Here is a 26,830-nt window from a genome sequence, read left to right as displayed (position 1 = left end):
ATTTGTCAACGAATCAAGATTAGGGTGTATGTGAATAAATAGTCCTGTAAATTTAAACATGAAAAGGGGGTCGTGCTTGCAAAAGGTCCGATCGTTCTGAATTTATTATATGTTGAAGGGACCTAAACCAACAATAAAGTCAACTTGAATCCCACTGATTGGGGGTGGAAGCTGTCTTCTCTGGGACTCACCCCGATTCCCACCATCACGGTTCCCGCACCTCCTGCCCTTCTGCGAAAAATTTCATGTAAGAAAGGGTGCTCTGGGAGCTGGTCGTGCAGAAAGGCTGGGCTCCACTGCTCAGTCCTCTGCCAGTCATGCGGTGGCAATTCGTACCTAAACGTCCCGGACGTGGAGCTGCAATGCTCGGACGATGAAGACGACCCGACTACAGACTGGGGCCTCTCTCAGCGTCCATTACAGCCATCGAGACATCATCTTCGAGCGAGCCCGGCCCATCAAAGATAAAAAGAAATGCATGATTTGGCAACCAAAACAGAATACCTACATGAATTATATCACTTTTCTTTTTTGTGTATACAATAATACAATACAATACAATAAAAAAAATAATAGCCATTAGAGAATCTAATTCTTCTTTGATTGCTTGGTTCCACTTCATTAGAAAATTCCACCACCCATCCACCCAAATCTAACTTAAGTAACCCAACAAGTTGGTGTAACGGAGTTTTCTTTAACAATCTCAGGATCACGATGAAATCAATGAGCGTCATCTACCAGATTTTCGGTAACAATGTTGTTGTTAACTTCATCTACATTTTGAGTCCCATCTGAATTCTGTTCAACAATGTCTGAGAAAGTTTCTGGATCTACAACATTGACTTCAGGCTTAGAGACATTTTTACGAGAAACATATGAAATAACAGAGTTTAGTATCTTATCTGTATCATCTCCATAAATGAGTTTCAAGAAAAGAAACATTTCTACTTACATCAACTTTCATGGTCTTGGATCGAAGAAGATATGGGTTTTTGACCCTGAACTGTGTACAGTATCACATGAAAGTCAGTTCTTTCCCCTTTGGATCAAGTTTCTGCCTCTTTTCCTTTGGAGTATGAATAGGTAACTGGTTTGCATCCAAAAATTTTCAAATACATTTGGTTGGTATTTTTCTTTTCAATCCTTTACATTGTAAACGAGTACCAATATAAGGCCGAATTTACAGGTCCGGCCCAGTGCTTCTTTCCAAGATTGGAATGAATCAGCATGCATTACGGTTTTCGATTAATGTCGTGTTCACTGTTCGTCCTTTGTACAAAGCTATCTCGCTCAGGAGTATATGGTGCATGGTCTGATGAATAATGCCACTGGAATCTGTGATTGATATAAGATCAACTTTTCTAGTTAATCAAATGCTTTGAGGAGACTGTGGACGAATAATCAAGGTATAAATTTTTTTTTGCCTTTATTTTTGAGTGGGCAGAGTTTCAGGCAAGGCTGCTCTACCAACCAAACCCACTATACATTTACAAATATCCATGCCCGAACCGAATCGGCTTGGATCTGGCTGCAACAAGTTTCTTTTTATCCTCCTGCTTGCGTTCAACAGCATTCCACAGAACCCCGATCTCGTGGTATGCCTGCACAGCAAACTTCCAGGTATCCCCGTTCCCACGTCCTTTTAATCTCTCTATTTGTGGTAAATTAGAAAGAGCCATTCTTAATATTTTAGCAGCGATTGGATTCCGGTACAGTGAATTTGGTAAATGAGTTTCTTCAAAAGGTGGTAACGTAAAGATACATCAATGAGTCAATCCAAGGTAGAGAAGAAGTGTTCAATGTTTCATTGGTGATCTTTGTGAATTAAATGATCCTTACACAGCCTTGACCGCATGCACATCTATATTTCTGTTTGAGTCCTTGCTTCCAGGTGTTAACAAAGTAACTGTTTATCTAAATGTTAGTAGCCAGTAATTATAAAATGTGGTGATCAAATTATAAGATAAATCATTTTTCTATACATATAACGAACGCCAACTTCTCCAAGGTTACTTTTTTTGTCAGAAAACAAGACACACGCCATCACTTTTACAGAAACAGAAATTATCCAGGGGCTCAGAATATACTAATTGCTTTAGGTTTCAATATAAATGGCAAAAGAAGCTTTTGCGATATGACTTTGTTATGAGAGATTGCATCACTGCCACTGATTAAAGCTGTTGAGTTTTTCGAGCACGGGCCACAATTCGGACGGGCGCAATTCCAAAGCAAATAATCAAATCAGAGCCTATACGGCTCATTGGAAAATCACGTCAAAATGACAGATTAATGCATAACTAACGGAACGGTAAATTTGTCGGCAATTAAGCTCGGATTCGTTAGTAACTGTCAATCGAGCGTAACTACTGGATTGTAACGTTCCCAATTCCAGAGGCCGGCCCGTCCTTATTTATTCATTAACGTGTGTTCCGCAGGACAAGGACACGCGTAAGTTGCTAAAGGAATGGCAATTAATTAATCGCAACAATCAGACTAACGTCCGAACACAATTAAAGCTTGTAAATCGGTACGTTTCAACTCCCTTGTCACTGTTGGTCTGAAACAGTTTAATGTAACATCGTTACGCTGAAACTTTAACTAACTAATCATGCAGATCTCCCTTGAAATGTTCTTTAATCTTTAATGGATTTGTTTCCTAATGCACCATTTCAGTGCACGAGTAGATTTACGTTTTAAGCAATACTACTGTGGTAAACGTAGGCTGGATTGTGTCCTAAGAAGTTGGATTCAACTTTGTCTATTCCCGAGTTGTATAATAACAGACGAAAATTAGACAGGGCAATGTAATATTATACTATACATTTCTGTCGAAATCTAACGGTTGAATTTCAATATGAGTGTAGTAATGTTTGCAATGTGGCGGCAGTGTCGGTAATACTGTACCAACTTTCTCATTTTCATTGGAACATTGCCTTTTTTATTGCAGTAATTTTGATCGAATGTTGCCGAAAGTTTGTAGAACTGTGAATGGAAGCATTTTGAAAGACCAACATGATCATTGACTAAGAACTATAGAAATCATAACATTAACAAAATCAACACATTGCAGTAGGTATTTGTATTGAGTTGGAGGATTAGTACACAACGAGGTAAGGTTTACAAATGTTCAAAGGCGTTTCCCACACTTTGGTTTGTAGAACTTATCAGGGTTGTATGTTACATTAAAGGATTATTGTACGAGTTTTCATTTCTGGATGAGGTATTGGACCTGGATTCCGCTGTTACAGTTATACATAGTTATATATAGTCACTTTCATCGTTCATCTACCGTAACCACTTGACCATCATCAAGCAGAAATGTAAGAGGAGCTTTTTAATGGAGCGAATTTCTTTTAATGTTTCTGTAGGGTAAAAAGTTGAATTTCGCTAGGGGCGCGTATTGTTATACATTTGATAGCGGTGGTCGAAGTATATGCTTGAAAACTTCCAAATTTTAAGTTTACCTATCTTTTTCTTTCTGCATATTTAAATTCTATAGCGTGTTGACGTGATAATGAGTTTTTTGATTTTTTAATTTCGATTAAATATCGATCTTTCCCAGTTTTTGTTGTTTTTTTTAAACAATGTCAGTGTTGTGTTGTTTGAATTAAGGCATTTGGAACGAATTCTGGTAATTGTTTATAATTAATGCAATAGGTCTAGTTACGAATTACAAAAAAATGTTGCGAATCGATCCTATAGTCAAGGTTTTGTTTGTTTACTTTCTTCATAAAAGATAAAGAAAATTTTGTACCTCAATTCTATTCGTTATCAATGTGCTCTTTAACGAGTTTGTGACCGTTTGAATATGATTTATTAGGCTTTTCACTTGTTACAGATAAGATAAAGGTAATTGTTAGACATATAGCGGCATTTTAATCGGTAAGAAAAAATGGTATTATTTTATATAACTGTGTTGGTTTAGATAAGGAAATTTTAAGAATTATTGTGGACGTGTCGGCGGTTAGGACCATCGTATTGGTTTATTTCGTTACTATGGATTTATGATTGGTTATCAAATCGTTGGTCAATTTAAGTAAGGAAAATCGTTTAAATAACGAAGGACGCGGAAAGAAAACGCTCTTTGTTGAGTTTCGAGGTCGAGTTGCTGTCCGTAGAAGTAACTTTTTTTGTAAAATTTTTTTGATCAAAAATTATAACATTCGGCCAAATGTTATAATTTTTGATCAAAGGTTGAGGAGTTAGGATGTTAGGATGTTATATGTAAAATTCAGTGAGAGGACGTCAAAGATTATTTTCTTAAAAATAAATGTTTCTAATTAAAGGAATTAGAACACATGTAGGTACCTCTCATCTTAATTTATGGTAACTGAAACGCCATTTTTATCTTTTCCTATGCACATGCAATTTATCATTTTACGCGTTGTTTTATCTCAGTTGATCGTACATGTGTTTTTGTACTAAATTAATTTTTTATATTTTCCACTTGCATTTATAATGTTTCAGTGTTTTGTTTTTATGAATTTGTTTAACTGCTTTTGATTCGATCATTTTTATCTAACAATTTGAGATGTTTTATTCGTGCATTTTTCCCTTTTGTATGTTGTTGTCGTAGTCGATTTATTTCATGTATTTGTGTGGGCGATGCCTGGGTTTTTGTTCCGTAGAAGGTTTCCCTGTTATTGCCTTGTTGTGTGCGTAATATATTTATTTGTTTTCCGATTAGGGCCCACGTCACAACACAAAGAACTGAGATTACGCAATGTATGAGCTCATTTATTCCATCCATACCGAGCCGAATGCTACCGAGATTTGAAAGTGACGCGAAACTTTCGTTGTTTCGACTTGAAACTTAAGTGGTTCTGCTAGTAGTTTTCCCCAAAGTTACCAACTGTAAGTATAGGGTAAGTCACGATTTCAGTAACGGCTTCGGGGGACCCCTAAGATCATTACAGCAGGAAAATGAGAAAAGGTCGATGAAAATGGCCATATGCTGTGTTAAGGTCGCTGTCTGTGCACTCGATACTAATAGTTCGATTTGTGTAGAACTGTAGACGCTTTAGTGGTTGGAAAACCAGTATCCATACTTGTAGATACCGGCGCTGCGCCCGCCCCGTATTTAGTTAAAACATTTATCAGCCACTGAAGGCTAAGGACAGCGACGGGAGCACTTTCACAAATACCCGTACAGCAGACACTTTACGTTAAGGACAGATCATGCAGCCCTAAGATAATTTCAAAAATCCAGAAGGCCAGATTGCAAGATGGATCGAAAGAATACAAGAATAGGACTTCATCAGAGGCGAAATCTAAGGCGGTCTACAAAAAACGTTGATACGGCAGAAATGTTACTTCTCTCCTTCTTAGAGGAACTTAACTCGCAGCGTAAGACATGAAACCTTATATTACCTATTTTTATCACGTAAACCGATACCATTTCCTGACAATGGGACGCCGAATGTGATAAAGCTCGCTAAACTTAAACGAGACATTACAAATTTGTTTGGTGGAATATAATTGAAACCTTGGCTACATTTAACCTTTAGAATTTATTCTTTCACATATTTTAATGGAATAACCACGTAAAAATGTCCTCTCGTTACATTGGTTTAAACTATCCCAATCAATTAGTTACGAATATTGGTTACAGTGTGGATAAATTTCATTTAGCACATCGTGCGCTTAGGACTAAAAGATGGTTCTTCGTAACAAGCTTCTGAAGGGGAATATAGAGGTGTAAAGTAACGGCAGATGGCATTATAACGACGGTCTCAAGAAAAAAATATTTAAGTGTAAGGTAAAGGGTCGTAATTTTCCCCGAAAGCGCGTACCTGTCCCTTTAATCGTATCCTCCGCAGTCTACTTGATTCGCTTGTTAATTTCCTACGGCTAATATAAGATCGTTTGGCTCAGCTCATTTGCAGTCGAGTAATTCCCTTTTTTAATTAAATAATTAGATGGACTATTAAATTGTTACGTTGGCGGAGAAAGTTCTCTTTATTATGATTAGGGGCATTTATATTTTTAATGACACATAAAGGACTCCCCCGTCTTTTGTTGCATTAAACTGTATACGCGATAAAGGCTCCATCCACATAAAAGCAATGCAAATTTTGTTGTTATTTACCACTGAATATTTATACATTTCGCAAGGATTTGTAAAACAAAAGCGGTTCGCCTGTACTTTATGGCGGACATTTTTTACATCGAGTAAATCTTGTTGACACAAACAGGCGAAATTACTGTGAGCGTTGCACAGAATGTAAATACGCCCAGTTTTGTAATAATTTAAAGGCGGGTTTTTTAATTAATATTTGACAGGAATGGGGACAACCCCACGTTCGTTCGTCGACCACTAAAGATTTGATAGGGATGCTATACTTTGCAATAACAGCTGGACGATGGGGCGCAAAAACGTACACCTACCCAAAGGCGGTAGGATATTTCTGAACAAAGAGTATAAATGTGTTGGAAAAGAAGATAAGGCGTAGTGAGAAACCTTAGTTCGTTCTAAAGTTATAATTACACATGTAGAGAACTTGAAAACCATGATTCTTGTTAACCACATGCTGTAATTACAAGTTCAAGTTAACTGAAAGTCTAAGTACAACCTTAAATTTGTGTCAGATATGCACATTGCGCTTAATTATACAAAGCATTATAAAGTTGGGATATGAAACCGCTGGAAAATCTTTACAACTTTCCTTTATAATGAAATCTAGTACAGTTTTCGTTTTATAAACACTTTATTCTCGTTTTGCGCGAGAACCTTTTATAACTTTCTCTTCGTAATGTCGCTTTATGATTACTTCTAATAGGATCTTTAGTGTAACATGCAGCGCACTTTACAAGATAATGTTTGAACTTGCAACGGTAAAACAAACTACTTTACAGCGACACATTCCTCATACTAGTTGGCTGGTAATTTAATTAAGAAGGGTGGGCTCCGAACGCGACCAAAAACCGAGACGGGGTACCATTGTAACATATTCACAGAAGGCGTACGTCACTGAATATTATCCGAGTTTTATATATGAGCTGAATTTAGACGATCGTATTTTCCTATTTCTTTCTCTCAATCCTCTATTCGGGAATCGTTTTTCATGCATTTCTTTCAATAACTGCTTATACCATTTTTAGGTAGCAATTTGGTTTTAAATGGCGGCTACGCCTCGCTGACATTCGTATTTATTACGGTAATCCTCATTTTTGTCTATTCCTCCTACATGGCTAACGAAAACTGCGTACGGAAAATCAATTAAATGTTTCCGATCTGATACTTCTAGATGGAAATGTAGAGGTTCACATAATAAAGGATATGTCACTCGGAAGCTGAAAGATATCTACACGCTCGAAGTTGTTGCATAATACACTCAATTTAACTTTTGGAAACATATTTTATTACCTATCGCTCTTTCATATCTGCACATTATTTCCAACATAAGGTGAAATTGATTTTAGAAAGTTCGTTCGACAGCTTGCCACCTTAAAAGTCTAAAAGTTAACGGAATATACTTATCATCTGGTTAGGTACCTTAATAATGTACTATTTTAGGTTCGATTTAAATGTTTTGAACGCAAAAATAATGGATTATACAAGAAAAAGAAATGCAAAGTTCAATTTTAGGTACTTAATTCCTTTAACTGGCATCGTTATCGAGTCCTATAATTTTTTTAAATTTTTTCTATGTATAAGAGATTTCATTAAAGACCCACGTGATCAAATTTAAATATTCCGAAGAACCAAAGACTTTTAAATTATTTGTGAGCTACCGTGCAGTTGAGCGTGGGAAAATTCTGGGGACTGTGGGAAAATTCTCTGCCTAATTTTGGCGGTTGGCGGCCCGTGTGCGATCTCATCAGTCGGCCCGGGGTGCGAGAATCAGTAGGTAAATAATTCTGTTTAGAGGCGCACTTTGACCTTAAGTTCTGCGCATGCGTCAAGTTCAAGGTGAAGGTGGTCATTCGATTTGGGGATTGACGGAAACAGGTCTATTTATCAGAAACATTTAAATGAGCAGACCTGTTTTTGTTTAACTGACCTGTTTTCGGCGACAAATATAAGAACCCAATGGAATGACCTTAACCTTGGCGCTTGCGCAAATCTCAAGGTCAAAGTGCGCAAGAATCGACCTTACTTACTCATCTCACACCCTCGGCCAACTGCCACCATTAGGAGGAGAGTTTTTCCACGGTCCTCAAAATTTTACCACGCTCAAGTGCCCCACTGTTCTGAATTCAATGTGCCTCATTGCACTCCTGTCGATTTCAGAAAAATAGACCTCCAAACTATTAATGTATCTTTCACAGAATTCAAATTCTTTGTATGTTTTAGTTTCTTCAGTCTTCCATTCCTTGGATCATATTTCGGTTTTTAGAATTCCATTAAAATCTTTTATTTCTTCTGATTCGTTTCATTCTTAAGATTCAGCCACCCCATTTTATCATTCTTTAAATTCGTCAGACTGTTCAAATCCTTTGATTCCTTTTGGATGTGTAGGATTAATTCCATTATTAGCTTTCCGATTTTTCAGATTGGTCGAACCCTTTCGAGATTCTTTATTTCCTTCAGATTCTTCGAGCCCTTCGAATTCTTTGAATGCTTCGTATTTAGCAGATTTGCTCACATTCGTTTGATCCTTTCGATTTCTCCTATCCTTTGAATTCTTTTAACTTTTCAAATCCCTTGTGTTATGGGATTCTTTAACATGTTCTTCCAGAAACAGGTGATGAAAAAGATGAAGGGTAATTGAAAGATTCCTGGTTCCAATTTTTTCTGTTGCGTTTAGTTATATTTTTATGTGGGGGTCTATAATATTAGTGTAACAGTTTTTTTAAGCAAAAGTATATTGTTGAAGACCGATTCTGGGTGTCTTTCAAGAGTGCACGCCTTCGACAGAATTGTTGGTTTCCAATAAGGAACAAGACAAGGTAAATTAAAGACATCGTAAGAGTTAATTAGGTTTATTCCTTAATGAACTCTTGTTCATTTGCAATCAACACAAACCTTTTACAATAAATGCGCCGTGGATGAAACAATCTCCTTCAGCAATTAGGAAGCGCACGGGCCAGAATAGTCAAATGGCATTTTATACCAGCACAATAAATTAAAGAATTTCAAGCTTTTGTCGTTTGGAAAACTTTTATGGTCAGAGATATTACTCACGGGGATGCATTAGTAAAACCATTGAATAAGTAATTCCTTAAAAATTGGGTAATTGCTTATTCAATGGTAAAACCCAATTTTTCGTAACTCCACATCAATAAAAATAATATATCATTTTATGTTTCCCAATAAGTGTGGAGCCGGGAGGAGTTCATACCTTCACATCTTTTTCGTCGACTGCGTCCCTTTTAATTTAGGTCTACCGAGCGAACCGATGAATTACGATACTCGGGACCTATTTAACCACGAGAACGCTGACTGGTAGTACGGGTTGAACTGGACTGTGGTTTACAGAACCAAGTTGGAGACTCGTTACGTGCCATCATCGAATAATAATAATATATCTCTCTCTCAGCCGTAGTACACAATATTTAAAATCCAACTCTAACCAAAAACTTCAATGCATATTCATGAAGCGATAAAAATAAAATATGAGTCAATTATAAGAGGAGGAATTAATTAATCCTTTCAGCTAAGTTAATATAATTTGCTACCAGCTTGCGTAATTAGCAAACTGGATTCCATTTCCAATTAATAATTGACAGCCAAACGCATAGTTTCACGCGGCTTAATTTTCGTAAGTAGTGTAAGAACCATATTTTAGGGTAGTCCTTAATAACGAAAAAGTAAAATGTCAACGCAACCCCTATTTGATAAATGTGGCAAGCTGACTGGTCAAGTATGCGCGATTCTGCACATATGGGTGCAAGGGTCTTAAGGGATCGTGTTAAGGCAGTTAAGTTGCGTACGCGCTCTCGTCACGATCGTATAAGGGATGCTAAGTAGAGCATCGGACGTATTAGTGAGTTTGGTGTAATAGCCCTTTAATGTGAGTGTCTCCCACGCGTAGGTGGTGAGTGTCTCCCACGTGTAGGTGGTGAGTGTATTGTGCAGGCCATCGTGCTGGTCGTGCATTGTGTTGGGCTATGGTAAAACCCCTGGCAGATATCCGGATATATTCCTAGGCTTTTAGAGTGCATTATGTGCATGTGCCTATGACGCGGTCCCGCGGGTAGCTCCCGTTGATTATACCGCTGAGTGATCTACTCGCTCGAGTAGATCATGGTGTCGACCCAATACGAAACATAAAGGCCTCATTGTTAACACAAACAGTTCGGGGGTGAGCTCGACCTGGATGTCGTTCCCAGGTAGGGCAATGAGTGACATAGATCGACGTTACTGATCTATTGGCCGAGGGTCCTAGTCAGAGGGCCAAGGCGGGATGTGTATCCTAAATAATACACGTGCGCGCGGCGTAACCCTTTCTCAAATAGGTATGAGCTCCATCTTAACCCTTCAGGAAACCATCTCCAACGACACATTCAACCCCAATCACCAACCGGAGTGTTCGGAAGTTCCAGGAGAGCTTAGTGACAGTTCGGGGCTAACGCCCCCCGGTGAGTTACCTAATTGATTAGCGAGGATCGCGGTTAAGCAGTCGCGATGTTTGTTTACATGACCCTTTGGTGCGGAAGACGACCAGTCAGACTGAATGCTGCCATGCCAACCCCTTACGCGTAGATTACAGAGGGACGTTTCTAATGAAAGGTGAGTTTACAGTAGATTTGTCGCATCTTAATAATGAGTTCTGACCAACAATTAGCTCCAATTTAATTAGTGACTTCCCTTGTTGATATATAAATAGACCCCCCCCATTACAATAGTAAATCACATACTCAAATTTGTAACTCCTAACTTTAATTGAGTCGTCTGTCGCTGACTAACGTCGCCATCTGTTACTTTCATTCATATCAGACCACACATAGATTTATATATGATGATAGCTACTTGCAAATTAATACATATATTGAATTCAGTTAACGAATAGTAAAGGAAAGCGAGAGGTGTTACCTTAAGTGCGGTGGAAATTGAAGTCCATTAACAGTGCCAACAACATTGCACCACTGTAACTTTAGAATTGAGTGTTCTTGACAAATTTTTAATATCTTTGCTTGATGAATTTAATTGAATCAACGTGGTAAGTAGGTATGTGTTGTAAGACGATAAAATAATGCTTTATTTTTCTTTTAGCTATCGATTTCGGAGCTGAATATGTTGAGGACCTAGAACAAGAGGAACAATAAATAAATAAATCACTCCATCATCAGGCTTAGCTGAAAATTAAAAAAAATATTTCAGTTAAGCCTGATGATGGAGTGATATTCAGCTCCGAAATCGAAAGCTAAAAGAAAAATAAAGCATTATTTTATCGTCTTACAACACATACCTACTTACCACGTTATAAACCCACGATAACATAAAGAGTTACATCAAATTCTTTAATTGCATCACTCCAAATTGCATATTTCTACTCAGCAGGGCATCAAAGTCATCTTATTGACGCCCTCCCGAGGGCTTTCTTTACAAGTTAAACGAATATCCGCTCCTTAATAACAGATCCTCCATGCTTCCACATTCAAGTAATTAATAGTAGAGGAATTCTTTAGGACAATGGCAAAGATAAACGGCATGATAAAGTAATTGCAAAAGCAATTACAGGTTACCTGCACGGTTGCAATTCGCCGCATTTGAGATAAACATTTGCGTAGAAATTATTCGATCTTGGATGCAATGTCTTAGATCAGTTCCAGATAACTGACAAGTAGCAATCCTCGATTCGAAAGTGAGTGCATTTAATCCAGAATCCATCCCAATGCTCATAACGTACACAAAGAATACAATACCAATATCAGACTAAAATCCAATTAATTCAAACACATGTACTCCATTAATAAATGGGTTTCGGATTGCGATAGATAGGTAATTAAATTAAAAGACATGGCAAAATCTAAAAAAAAACGTGGTTAACTGAATAAGGAATCCTACGAAAATAACTTTGCGTACCTCTAAAACATATAACAATTCCCCATTCATGTTAAATACCTTTAGATACATAATTTAGACAATTTTAGCTTGGTGTCTCTGGAATTTTCCACTTCACATACCATCTTTCTCAAAATATGAGCCTGTCATTTGTACAAAAAAAGCACAATTGATATTCCCCCATTCCCATTTGTACTTTTAAGTCCTAACACACTAAAAGCGCATTCAGTCAGTTCAACAAAGGATACATTCAACGAAACAACGGGACGTTGCAAGTTAGCTACCCTAAACTAATATATATATATATATAATCATATATATAACTTACAATCTACTGTTTTTTTTTTATATATCGCCGATCGCACAGCACTGTGGAAATTGCAAATCTGGTTTTTTATTGTTGGTTTAGGTACTAACAACATAGAAAAAATTCAGAACGACCGGACCTTTTGCAAGCACGGCCCCCTTTTCATGTTTAAATTTACAGGACTATAATATAGACTGAAGTTTATTTAAACAATGGTTTTTAAATACAAGACTTGGAATTGTATTCAAATTATGAAACTGTAAGTTAAGAAGAAGCCCAACAGTGGACGAGAAAATCAAGACGAGCATCTTCAGTGAGGAGTATGGAGCCATCTCCAGAATGATGCTTCAAGAATACGTGCGCTACCACGAGGAACTGTATCCAAAGGCCTGCTCAATTTAAAAAAAAAACATTCTTGCGATACTTAAATCTGGAAGGGGAAAATGAAAAACTAGCTCTCTAAACCAAAGTAACCGCAAAGTAAGTGGCTGTATGTATAGCATTTTGATATACAGAAAAAGTTGAGACTAAAGTAAAGAGGAATAAATTTACAGGGAACCGCAAAGTTTCATTTCACACTTGAAGTTTTATGCTCCCCACATGCATACCTTGGAATTTGTGTTGAAAGTAGAAAAATAAGTATTTTGATTTGAATTTATAATTTATAAATGAAGAAAATACACGTAGGTATCTAACTTTTCGTATTTTATTTGATGTGGATATATACGTCGGAGTATCTTTTTCGTTCATTTCACCACAAAAAGGCATAAATTTAAAATTTTACTATCATATCAGCGTATCCATATATTCCGTGACGTTCGCTTCTTATTCTGGGTATAAGAGTAGCTTACACCTTCTCTCCAGAACCGTCATCTCCAGCATCTACATGTTTTTATGAAGTATTAAATTTTAGTTTGATTGGCTTAGCGGTTTCATGCATACGTGAGGACTATCTGTGGGTTGAAAATATTTTATTTGAGACATCAAAGTTCCAGTTGATCATATTTTATACGGTATTTTGGCCTCGGATGATATGAATTCATTTTAAATTTTCATGTTTACCTACAGGGGTTAAGATGGTGAAATAAACGAGGCCGAGTTTTACACGATATATCTTTTTTGACAGTTTCCGTAATCCGACATTCTTTGATTTCGGAACGTTTCGCAAACATTTCCTATACTCAAACTTAATGACGTGAGTGTTAATTAACAATCTAAAATCTTTTTTGTTTTAACTAAATTTACGGGAATATTCAGAGTAAAACCTCTGACGTAAATAACTTGTGTCTACGCATTCTAAAATCTGCATTTTCATTTGCGCGTTGTATTTTAATTAAGCCGTTGCCTAAAATGTTGGTTATAAAGGACCAACAAAAATTTGTTCGATACAAAGTTTCCTTCCCATTACGTTTCTGTCGTCCTTTTGTTTTTTAAAACAAATTACGTTCCCGCGACTAGATCGTTTGGTATGTTTCTAGTTTTAAAACATTCCTTTGTTCGGCACCGAAACTTCGTTAAATGAAATTTTAAGCGACGAGAGGTTGTGAAAATTCTATCCCCTGTTGGTACAGGTGGAGATTCCCAGGACTTCCGCAAACGTTTCTAAACCCTTTCACATGACGCGACGTTATACTTTAGATTTTATGGAAGGGCACCGAAACGTTTGCTCTACATTTACATTTTGTTTAATATTGCACCCTGAAAAAATGTATACATCGCGAGGAACGGATTTTTTCAGTTCATACCGGAGCGCAATTTTATTTAGAAACTGCAAGAAATGTTGCGAACAGTTTAATACGCGTGCTTAATTAAATTTTCACTCTTTAACATGCAAAGAGCTTACTCGGCACCGCAGAAATCCTACAATTACACAGAGTTAGGAAGACGTAAGTCTGCAAGATACGGAGTTAGCCTCCCTAATCATTATTTCAAAATACACTCGGCACTTAAATTCCTTAATTCCGCGAGGGCTGGTTCCCCTATTCCCGTGATCCTTTAACTAGACTAAACTGAGGCAGTGTAAAATGGTACGTTCGCGATATAATCGTTTTCTCGGTGGTTGAATTAGCGTCAGGGTTCTCTGCACTGCAAATAAATGTCCAATAAAGTCCCCGGTAATGAGTTCCACGTCCACAGGTGTTTGCGTGCTGGAATATTTTAGTTTTAAGTGGAATTGGGGTTTGTTCGGCGATACTGTAATAGCTAGTTGTAATTATAGTTTTTGACCAGGCGAGCTTTCTTATTTATTGCATGTGCAATGATAATAAACCCGTAATGATATGGTTGAGCAAAATTTAAAATAATAGTAAACGAAAAATGAGGTGTATTTCTGGTACAAAATTACTGATTATATATCGCTCTAATTTAAGATTTTACTGCTATAATTAATAAGGAAGCAATTACGCATTTATTACAGTAATCCGTTCAATTACACTTTCCTACTTGAAAAATGTAGCCGCATTATTCAAATATTTATTCAGTTCATCGTACCTAGTTTTCCAGTTTGACCTTGATTTTGTAAATCTATAAAACGGGGGTACTACTTTTCGTCCCCATCATTTACAATTGTCACATAAAGTGATTCTGAATTTTGACTGCCACTTTTCATGATTGGTAGATTGATAGCTCTACTTGTAAGTGTATCGTGGCTCTACTGAGCTCAGTGGTGACCGTTTGCTAGTAGTTCGTGAATGTGTACCGTTGTGCCCCATCTCCTAACCTTTGGTTTCCCAATTTGAAAATGATACCAATTTCGAAGAAATTCAGAAAACACCGCGAATATAATAATAATAATAATAATAATCAATCATTGTTTAAACACACCACCCGTCGCTATTACCGAACGAACGATTTAGCGAGGTCTTCGGACCGACGCGACGCTCGTCGACCTACCGTCGACGGACGAGTGGGATAGTCGACCGAACTTGATCGTTTAGAGCAGTGTTTTTCAACCTGTAGCTCGCAAACCCCAGTGCGATCGCTAAGCCTTACTACAATGAAAAAGTACAATTTAGTGCGAAGTGATCTCTGCAGCACAGCTAGGCATTTTAAACCTTATTTATCAGTGTCGTAGTAGTAATTTGTCTTTTTTACACAGAACTGAACAACATATTACAAAACTTACAAATAAACACGACTTAAGGAAACCAAGAATACATTACATTTACATAAGTAAATAATTTGAAAGTTTGCCACAAAATGTCGTCGTTCAGCAATCAATGCAATATCCCGCACTGTAACTACCAACCCAACCCACTATACATTTACAAATATCCATGCCCGAACCCGGAGACCCTAGTATCGCAGTCGGGCTGCAACTCAACTGCGCCACACGGACCGGCATTTAGACTGCAAGGGAATCTAAGAAGATCCATTCAGACAACAAAGCTTAATTCTTGAATTAAGCTACCTCACAACAAGAAACATTTTGCAGAAAGATCTGCTCTTTTTGATCTAAGTAGGTATTCAGTTGTTCTCAAAGTGGGGGTGCCGCAAGTAACTCATAAGGGTGCCGGCGAGGGTGCCGGTAACTTTTTAAATACACAATTAACTTAAAATTCCATAAATTAAAAATGGAATTAAAACAATTATAAAAAATTGTTATTCGTTTTTTATTACAATTCTGTTTTTTAGTTTCTATTTTATTTATCTCTACTTCATTAATCAATCATATGCTGGTATTGCATTACGTCTCACTTTGTCACTCTTATAACTCCCACTTTCAATGTGTCTTTTCAACTAATCTTGTTAGGTACGTTATCACTTCACTTCTTATTCTCTCAGTGGTTCGATAATGGCGTTACGTAAATATTAGAAAAAAATTCAAAAGTGACCATTCTCTCTCACAATCTTTCTCACCCTTCTTTGTGCCACGATCTATTATAGAAAAAAAAAGCGCGATCGGGGTTTCGAACCCGCATCATCATAATCGAAAGGCGGCGGCCTTGAACTTGGAGTTTGCGGTACGCAACGTCCTATTAAATACTTAATGAGTCAAAAATCAAGGATTGTGTCAAATATCTATATATGATAATGCTTTATAACATTTTACAGTTTAGAATACCGTCATATTTATATCACCTATTGATAAGAAGATCGGCTGCTCATTGTGTAAATTTAAGAACTAATTCTTTTACAATACCTAGACATAAAACTGCAAAATTCCAGGGTTGCTTCACATATGTTGCACCATCTTTGTTAAATTTAAGGTTAGATGCATTGCACATGAACTATCCAGAGTTTGTTAGATCTACTAAGAGCTTTTTCTTAGAGAATTGTAATTAATTTAGCAAGACGACTGTTTTTGTTTTTTTTTATCATTTTGTGTCTTACAGGATGAATTGAAAAACGGCTTTAGGCCGAATTCATTACCTTTTGAGCTGTACAACATTATTATTTTATTGTTTTGTTTCGTTTAGATGTATGCTCAATAAACATTATTTTTTATTTTTTTTTTTTTTTGTATAGGTGGGGAAATGCTCCTTATGCACACTCTAGAAGGAAGTTCCAGAGTAGTGTGGGGCTCTCCCATTGCGAATACCCACTAAAACCCCACCTAAGGCTTCGGCTGCTGAGGCCATTTGCCTATCAGTATCACCCATTTTTATTACTTTTTACACAGATATAGACAAGTACAACGAACAAGAACTAAGCAACATACGTACATACTAATATCACAGAATATCACATTTCATTCAAAATTCCAATGCCTCGCATAATATCACAGATTATCACAGATCATTTAAAATTCCAATGCTTCGCATGAATCCCAACACACCTCTACACTACAGCGATCCTGACTAGCAAAATTTGTTTCCCATATCACACTAATTTTAAATAGGTCACGCTCATTTTGGTATCTTACACAAACACAAAGTATGTGCTCTGGTGTTAAATTGATACCACATCTATTACACAAAGATGGTGCCTCACCCTTCAGCAAATAACTATGCGTGAGAGCAGTGTGTCCCAAACGGAGCCGATACAACTTTGTCGAGTGCAGACGTTCCACGTCAAGTAAAAAAAGTGGTCCTAGGTTTGGTTTAATTCTTCTCAAAGATGTATCGGCCCGCGCCCATTGCTCCTGCCAGCGCTCATTTACACAGTGCTTGACAGCCACCTTTGTGAAATCTACAATGTTATCCTCTTGTAACTGTAGCTCCTCCATGAATTGTCTTGCTCTTTCACCTTGCGATTTATATAACCGTGTAGGTCTAGTTGTATCGGTAAGTAATCTATAATTTGGGTGTTTATCATTTTGATGTACTTTCAGGTAATAGTTAACTATTAACTGCTTTCGGCGAAGAGCAAGCGGAAGAATATTCGCTTCCACGTTGAGAGCACTGACGGGACTCGTTGGAAATGCTCCAAGGGAATATCTAATTGCTAGATTTTGAATTCTATCCAGCTTACTTAGCAACGTGGAATTACACGAGGAATAACTATAGCACCCATAGTCAATACGTGACAGAATCAACGCCTTATAAACATCAAGAAGGGATTTAGGATGAGCCCCCCATTTCAGGTGTGACAGTACTCTTAACACATTTAACGATTTCCTACTTGATGTTAGTAGGTTCTCCAAATGTTTGGTCCATCTTAATTCCCTATTAAATGTGAGTCCTAAAAATTTAATTTCGTTCGGTACACTTATTACTTGATCATTTAAGAACATAACAGGATCATAATGAGGTCTACGAAGCCTACAAAAATGCATTGCTTTGGTTTTTTCCTCAGAAAGCACATACCCTACTGAATTTGCATTTGTAGCAATTTGGTTGATGGAACCTTGCAAATTACGCACTACACTACCTACAGTTTTTCCGGCGAGGCAAATCATGAGGTCGTCGACATACAGACATCTGTCAACTGTCTCCGTAACTCCTGAGGCTATTTCATTTATTGCAATTGCAAAGAGAGAACAGCTTAAAGTTGACCCTTGCGGCACCCCATTCTCTAAAATGTGTTCCTGTGAATAGGTGTCTCCGATTTTCACAGTGAATCGCCTATCTTCTAAAAAGGAACGCACAAAGTTAGGTAAATTACCGCGTAGGTTATATTTTGACATATTCTCTAGAATTCCATGCCTCCATGTCATATCGTACGCCCCTTTAATGTCAAAGAACACCGCAACCAGATGTTCTCTATTATCGAAAGCCCTTAGGACTTTGTCACTCAGTTTTACCAAGTGATCGATTGTTGACCTGCCTCGCCAAAAGCCTGTTTGGTATACCAATATGTCGTTGGTTTCCAAAAATAATTGCAGACGACGATTCACCAATTTTTCTAATAGTTTACCCGAACAAGACGTTAGACTAATTGGCCGGTAGTGTTTTGCCAATAATGGATCTTTCCCTGGTTTGAGTCTGGGAACTACAACTGCTTTTTTCCATTCTGATGGGTAAGTACAATTTTCCCAGCATTTGTTAAAAAATATTAAAATCTTTTGTTTCATTTCCAGACTACAATGACGAATCATTTGATTATGAATGCCATCATATCCCGGTGAGCAAGATTTGGTGCTCCGGATTGCTGTCTCCAGTTCTTCAAACGTAAACGGAGAGTTATAATCTAAGATTTCTTGTGTATTAAATTCAATAAAATTTGCTTCCTTATCGGCTTTCGTTGCAAGAAAAGTTTCCGAGTAGTTCAATGAGCTGCTAACTTGATAAAATTGGTGCGCAAGAATATTTGATATTTCCTGCAGATTGTTCGTCATTACCCCCTCTGAATTACGGATAAATATCGGATAATTACATCCTGTTTTACCAGATATCGCTCCAACCTTTTTCCATATTTCATTGGTGGTAGCGGCAGGTGTAATGGTGGACACATATTGTTGCCATGATCTCCTTTGCGCTTCCAGGATTTTTCTACGACACTCCGCTGTTCTTTTTTTAAATTCAATAAGGTTCTCCAATGTTGGATGATGGCGGAATCTTTGTAAGGCTCGTTTCTTTAACGAGATTTTTTCTCCTACTTCTGGAGACCACCATGGAACCATTTTAGTCCTTTTGCGATCTTTGGATTTTGGTATACTAGCCTCCGCTGCATCCAAAATAGCAGATGTAAGACTTTTAAGACAAACTTGCTCCTCATTCGGGACTACAAGGTGGGTAACAAATTTTTCCCAGTTAGCTTTTTGAATTTTAAATTTAACCGCAGACTTAATCGCAGGATTATTACCTCGTACGGTAATAATTATTGGGAAATGGTCACTATTGTACAAATCACTTTCCACTTCCCATTTTAGACTAGTGTGGAATGAGGGCGAACATATAGACAAATCTATAGCATCAAAAGTACCTGACCTTATGTTAAAGTAAGTCGGTACATTGTTATTTAAAATGCTGAGGCTTTTATCTTCAATAAGGTCTAGTAATTCTTTACCACGGGCATCTCTTGAAATTGATCCCCAAACAGTGTGGTGGGAGTTAAAATCACCAACAAGGATAAACGGTTTGGGTAGTTGGTTAGTAATTCTTCCAATTTCTCCTACATCATAGTGTGTATTGGGTAGATAAATGTTACACAGCGCAAAGTTTCTGCTCATTTCAAGTTGTATGGCTACAACCTGATATTGTGTATTTATCTGTAACCTTTTATACGGTATGCCTGTGCGAATTGCAAATGCTACTCCGCCACATGCCCTTTCAGGTGAATAGAAATCCTTCCTTACTAGAGTAAAACCTTTCATATTAAATTTGTGTCTTACTTTTAGGTGTGTTTCCTGGAGAGCTATACAAACTGGGTCATGCTTTTGGATGATCAGCTTTAGTTCATTCAAATTATGAGCTAGTCCTCGACAATTCCACTGGATAATATTTGTTTTATCCATTGTAATTTCAAGATAGGGACAATCACAGTTGAACAAATAACATGTAAGTAAAGAGCAAATAACAGTGTATATAGGACTATTACAAATAAATAATTAACAGATAACAGTTACGTATCACAGAGATTATCACAGATCAGTTGGTGCAAGCCCCTTTCGAACTGTCCGCCGATGAACGGGGCAGTCTCGGCTTGCCTTTGGGCCATCCCTTCTTTTTCTTTCCCTGCTTAGCTTCTGCCACCGTCTCCTCATCTAGAGATGTAATACTCGACTCTCTGGACCGAACTCGAGGCAGCGATGTTTTCCGCTTTGCTCCTCGTGTTTCGGTCTCCATATCTGCTTCGGAAGTACAAGTTGATTCAATCACCATATTGGAATTTCTCGTCACCGGCTTAGTTGCAGGCTTTCCGAAGACAGCTCGAGGATATTGTTCAATTTTAGCGGTAAGAATTTGCATGAGCGGTCCCATTTCTTCTTTAATAATTGCTCTTATTTCAGGGCCAATATTTTTAACAGGTTCGGGAGCCGTAACCGGTCTGGACGCCACCTGTGCATAGGAGGAAGTGGGAGCTGTTGGAGTGCCCACTTTCTTTTTAGCTTCTGGGTAAGACAGTCTCTGCACTACTTTGACTTCTTGGATTTTCATTTCTAATTTGAAAACCGGACATGTTTTAGTGACCGCCTTATGCGGCCCTTTGCAATTCGGGCATTCAATTGGTTCTTCACAAGCAGTGCCCTCATGTGCAGGTTTCCCACATACACACCTCCTTTCGTATTTACAGTTTACTGCCGAATGTCCAAATCTTTGGCAGTTAAAACATCTAAGGGGGTTTGGAATATATGGACGCACCTGTAGGGGGTAAAACGCTGCTTGGATTGTCCGTGGTAACCTCGGGGTGTTAAAGGTAAGTACATGGTTGGCAGTGTCTACAAATATTCCCTCCCTCCGTGTCCTAATTCGCCTTACTTCTACCACACCTTGACTTTTTAAATTGTCCTTTATCTCCTCAATGGAGCAATTCAACAAATCGCGACAAAATACTACTCCTTTTGACGTATTAAGGATTCCATGAGGTGTTACCTCAACCTCGAATTCACTGAAACGCGTACATTTAATCAGTTGTCGCGACTGTTTATTTGAGACCGTCTCGACCAAAAGCTCTCCCTTCACCTTTTTAACATCTTTGACATTTCCTACTATTCCGTATAATACTTTACTTATGAGGAAGGGACTTACAGTTGTAAAGTCACCTTCCTTCCTTCTAACTACCAAGAACCGGGGCGTATCCTCCTCCTTCTCATTGGTAGCATTATCTGGTCGCTGTCGCCGGTCCACAGCAGGCGCAACGCCGCCACCTGCTGAAAGGGCTGTTTCACCACGACTGCCCAACGTGGTCAAAATTGGCGATGTCTGGATGCCCCTCCCAGAATCCTCGGGGCTGACCAGCGAACTGGTGTGGGATTGTGAGACTGCGTCTCTACCCACCTGGGATACAGTGTCCAAATAGAGTTGTACCGACATCGCCATTTATGTCCCTTTGTCGCAGGGACCACACGCCTTTTAGGTGAGGGAACCAGCTAGAGTCCGCATGCTCGCCAAGCACGTAAGTTTCGGAAAACTCCCCTTGCGTGAGTGCTAGCGACTCACTAACGCAGAGCCATTCATCCTCTCGGCACACTCCACCTTAGGATTTCGGGATTAATAGACAGGATAATCAAGGTAGGTTTATAGGATGGAGTTATAGGAATTGGAACAGATTAAGGGTATTTCAGGACACGGTTGGACTAGCCGCCTCCTGTCCCATTGGTCGCCTTCTACGACCTCCAGGGCGGGAGTGGGTCAATTCTACCCCCGAGCCCACAGGGGGTTATTATTATGGTCGGTGTATCTTGTGAGAACTCAGGTCTAGCCTGGTTAACTAATCGCACGGATTAAAATCAAGTAACGATTATTATTATTATTATTATTATTATTATTATTGTCGGTGTTTCTTGTGAGAACTCAGGTCTAGCCTGGTTAACTAATCGCACGGATTAAAATCAAGTAACGATTAGTGTCTGTGTCTGTGTCTGGTGAAGTTATGTAGGGTCCTTAAAAAAAAAAAATAAAAAAAATCACACACGTACATTGGACATCTAGGGATAGTATGTAATTCGTACTTACCAACATACCTATTGATGCGCACAATAGCCAACGCTATCAGGAAAGAGGAAAACAAAACAAAACAAAAAAAATCATTATAATAATTCCTGTAATTTTATTAAATGGAGTTTATTGTGTAAGTGTTTCTCTGGCTTTGCGCTTGGGTTGAATACGAGTGGGTTGTGATAACGTGGTGTGTTTCTGTGAAGAAAGAGTATTGTGTGTTTTAATTGTATTTATGGTGTTTCTTTGTTCCTGAGGTGGTATTTGTGAGGTTGCTTGGGTTTTTGGTGGAGATATTGCAGTATTTTGTGAGCCTGTGGTGCTGTTAAGGTTTTTGCGCTTCGGTTGTATACGAGTGGGTTGTGACAATGTGGTGTGTTTCTGAGAAGAAGGAGTATTGCGTTTTTTAACTGTGCTAGGACGTGTAACTTTATTGGGTGGACCTGTCTTTGTAGTGCATGTTGCGTTACTTGTATTTATGGTGTTTCTTTGTTCTTGAGGTTTTATTTGTGTGGTTGCTTGGGTTTTTGGTGGAGATATTACAGTATGTTGTGAGCGTGTAGTTCTGTTAAGGTTTTCGCGTTTCGGTTGAATACGAGTGGGTTGTGATAACGTGGTGTGTTTCTGTGAAGAAGGAGTTTTGTGTTTTTTAATTGTATTTATGGTGTTTCTTTGTTCCTGAGGTCGTATTTGTGAGGTTGCTTGGGTTTTTGGTGGAGATATTGCAGTATTTTGTGAGTCTGTGGTGCTGTTAAGGTTTTTGCGCTTCGGTTGAATACGAGTGGGTTGTGATAATGTGGTGTGTTTCTGTGAAGAAGGAGTTATGTGTTTTTTAACTGTGGTAGGGCGTGTAACTTTATTGGGTGGACCTGTCTTTGTAGTGCATGTTATTATTATTATTATTATCGGTGTTTCTTGTGAGAACTCAGGTCTAGCCTGGTTAACTAATCGCACGGATTAAAATCAAGTAACGATTAGTGTCTGTGTCTGGTGAAGTTATGTAGGGTCATTAAAAAAAAAAAAAAAAATCACACACGTACATTGGACATCTAGGGATAATGTAATTCGTACTTACCAACATACCTATTGATGGGCACAATAGCCAACGCTATCAGGAAAGAGGAAAACAAAACAAAAAAAAAAATCATTATAATAATTCCTGTAATTTTATTAAATGGAGTTTATTGTGTAAGTGTTTCTTTGGCTTTGCGTTTGGGTTGAATACGAGTGGGTTGTGATAACGTGGTGTGTTTCTGTGAAGGATGCGTTTTATGTTTTTTAACTGTATTTATGGTGTTTCTTTGTTCTTGAGGTTGTATTTGTGTTGTTGCTTGGGTTATTGGTGGAGACATTACAGTATTTTGTGAGCCTGTAGTGCTTTTAAGGTTTTTGCGTTTCGGTTGAATACGAGTGGGTTGTTTCTGAGAAAGAGGAGTATTGTGTTTTTTAACTGTGCTAAGACGTGTAATTTTATTGGGTGGACCTGTTTTTGTAGTGCATGTTGCGTTACTTGTATTTATTGTGTTTCTTTGTTCTTGAGGTTGTATTTGTGTTGTGGCTTGGGTTATTCGTGGAGATATTACAGTATTTTGTGAGCTAGTAGTGCTGTTTAGGTTTTTGCGTTTGGGTTGTATACGAGTGGGTTGTGATAACGTGGTGTGTTTCTGTGAAGAATGAGTTTTATTTTTTTTTTTATTTTTTATTATTATTATTATTATTATTATTATTATTATTATAGTAAGGAGGTTGCAAGCTTGCAGATCTATCCCCAAATCAGTTTGGCTTCAAGAAGGGGAGGAGATGCCTTTAACAAGATTGCCACCATCGGTGGCGAACCTCTAAAAGGCACGTGGAGGGCCAGATAGCTGACTATAATTGATTCACTAGACATAAAGAATGCTTACTACCTATAAGAAGAAACGCCCCACATATTCACAGATCAATCTAATGAAGCGCGTTTACCGTCCGGGAGGATTAATAGCTTCACCGTCAACGGGGGGACACAAGAAGGCGCAGTTCTAGGACCACGCCTATGGAATATTGCGTCTGATGGTGGACTGAAGTTCATTGGTTACGTGGACGATGTTAGTGTGATGGTGGTTCATTGGGAGCTACAAGAGGCGAAGAGCAGAATAGAGCAGGTGATCGATAATGTTAGTTCACTACTTTCTCTAATATATATAAATGATCTTCCATATGTAATTTCTGCCAACACAAGGTGTCTACTCTACGCCGATAATGAAAAGGTTGTTAACTTGTTGTCTCGAGCAAATTGTAGCCTGAGTATGGCAAAACAGTGGAGCGAATGGAATGAACTAACCAATAACAAAACAAAAATGGAGAACATGGTGCTTACACTTAAACACCACGATTTAGCCAACCGTGATTGTGTGAAATTTCTCGGAGTGTACTTATGGTTCGATTTTCACGTCAACTATATTTCCGCCAAACTGAACACAAATAACACTGAACACTGTCTAATTGTTAAACAGCTTCAGTATTTATAAATATTCTACAATATATAAGATGATCCAAAATCTGGCAGACCTCTTGAGGCAAGAACATAGGAGACAATAAAGAGAATTGAAAAGATGAAATAATTAAATTTTTAGTTATTACAATGGTGGACACATCAGACGTAAAAAGTATTCTCTGCGCTTATACCAGTAATAAGGTCTTTTAATTTGAACCAGAATCATTTTCCCTAGTACATAGTACATAGCCGCCATTTGCGAGTAACTAAGCATCCATTTACATTTACAGGAACTAGAACCGTTCAATTGTTGTATGAAAATAAATGCCTAATGGGAAAATACGTTCTGAAAAGGCACCGAGCCCTTGCGATTTCCATAGCGAACATGGCTCTCATGATCTAGTAAATCTGTTTAATTCCAGATAGGTGGCCAGGTAATAGTTGGATACAGACACCATTATGCAAGTGATTTTATTGTTGAGTACAAGAGTTGTTTCTAAAGCTACTTTGATAAATAACTTTTTCACTTGACACACGAATTTAATAAAAACGACGAGTAGGGCAGTAATCATTCATAACTGGATCTACGGAAAACCACCAGATAATAAGTAAAACGTAGCGTAAACGAGTAGGGTTCGAAGAATATGAGGAAAAGAACATAACTAGGGATTTTCTGTTCGTAAATAATACAGCCGGGGATACTTTTGGAGCATAATCTGAAATCAAGTTACCCAGGATATGTTAATGGTGGGTCAAGGTTGGTAATAAAATACGAAATTTATTAAAATGTAAAAAGAATTCTAAATTTAGTCGTTCCACAAAATTCTGGACTATTAACAACAGATGCTGAGAATCATTTCTATAACGAGCCGTGAAACTTTCGCCTTAAATTGTCAAACCTCCTCTATATTATTTGTAGTATAACGCTCACGTCTCCAGATGTACGTAATTGTGTAATTACTTTGCTTTATCCGCGACTATAAAATGATGGTCGCTGTAGGTACCTACTTGCATATTTTTAGCCAAGTTGTAAATCAGCATATGAATGATTAAAGCGCATTTTTGGTAATACAGATCAGTATTTTATTAGCGAAGTTTAAAATTATTGATCTCACGAGTAATTTTGGCGGCGTTAAATAATTAATTTGATTGAATTATAATTGATGATACGTTTTTATTTTGTAAAACAAATCACGAAGTAAATAATTAAGTTGTTATACTGGTAGCTCTATCTAACGATAAAATTATAGCACCTCCGAAAACCATATCGAAATTATTTTCTTAATGTATCGATCTCACAAGTAATCTAATTCAAAATAGACTAGAACCTGCACATCTACACTATAGCAGAAAGCTTTTAGTGAAAATTTGAACTCTCTAGTTATTGTAGTTGCTGAGATCTCAGCCGGACAGCCGGCCAGCCAGCCATAACGAATATAATAGCGTATTTTTTTCAAAAATGCCCTAAAAATTGAGAGATCAAAATTGCGTTTGTATAGCGAATATAATAAATGCGACAGTTCTGCCCATTTCGTGATGTCGTGATGCAATGCGAATTTATCCTATAAGAGAGGAATGTGTATACGGGCGGGTGGCCCCTATTAACCCAAGAACAGCACCATTACATTACATGTGCATGTCGAGTTGATGGAAAAAGAACATGGAATTTTTAATGCTTGAAAGTCAGATTACACGATAACGAAGACTGCATTGTGGAGGACGCAATCTCTACAAATAATGGACCTAGAATAAGGATGATAAATCTATCAGAAGCGAGCGACTTCAAAGAAAAGCATTATTACCGTGCGATTTAGTTGTATCTAACATTAAAGTTAATAGTAGCAACGAACAAAGTAGGTATATATAAAAGGACTTCCTTTTCAAAGCAAATACTGTAACAAGACTACGGTGCAGTTGCAAGAAACACCGTCGGCATGGCGAGAGGAAAATGGAGTCCTGCGAGCAGAGCACCATTGATGACCATGACTCTTAATTGGGTTTTTATGTACTTTTTTTTAACTCTTAACAGATCCCGAATAAACTGAAATAACAAGTCATAACGATCTGAAATTACAGCTTGTACGATGTTATGTCGGAAAACTGCTGATTTTAAGTTTTCC

General features: G+C 37.8%; 1 long non-coding RNA gene across 2 annotated transcripts; it reads left to right on the top strand.

The window, feature by feature from the left end:
- Positions 1 to 19,983: 19,983 nt before the first annotated feature.
- LOC116164356 lies at positions 19,984 to 20,876 on the top strand. 2 transcript variants are annotated; one of them, XR_004143877.1, is made up of 4 exons: positions 19,984 to 20,137; positions 20,195 to 20,534; positions 20,590 to 20,695; positions 20,767 to 20,876. It is a non-coding gene; the product is annotated as an uncharacterized LOC116164356 (long non-coding RNA). The 2 variants fall into 2 exon arrangements; XR_004143876.1 differs by having other exon boundaries at positions 20,590 to 20,870.
- Positions 20,877 to 26,830: the final 5,954 nt, after the last annotated feature.

Source organism: Photinus pyralis, unplaced genomic scaffold, assembly GCF_008802855.1.
Source record: "Photinus pyralis isolate 1611_PpyrPB1 unplaced genomic scaffold, Ppyr1.3 Ppyr1.4_LG2, whole genome shotgun sequence".
Taxonomy (NCBI): Eukaryota; Metazoa; Arthropoda; class Insecta; order Coleoptera; family Lampyridae; genus Photinus; species Photinus pyralis.
Note: the sequence above shows the minus strand (reverse complement) of the source record. Positions and strands in the feature narration are given on the sequence as shown.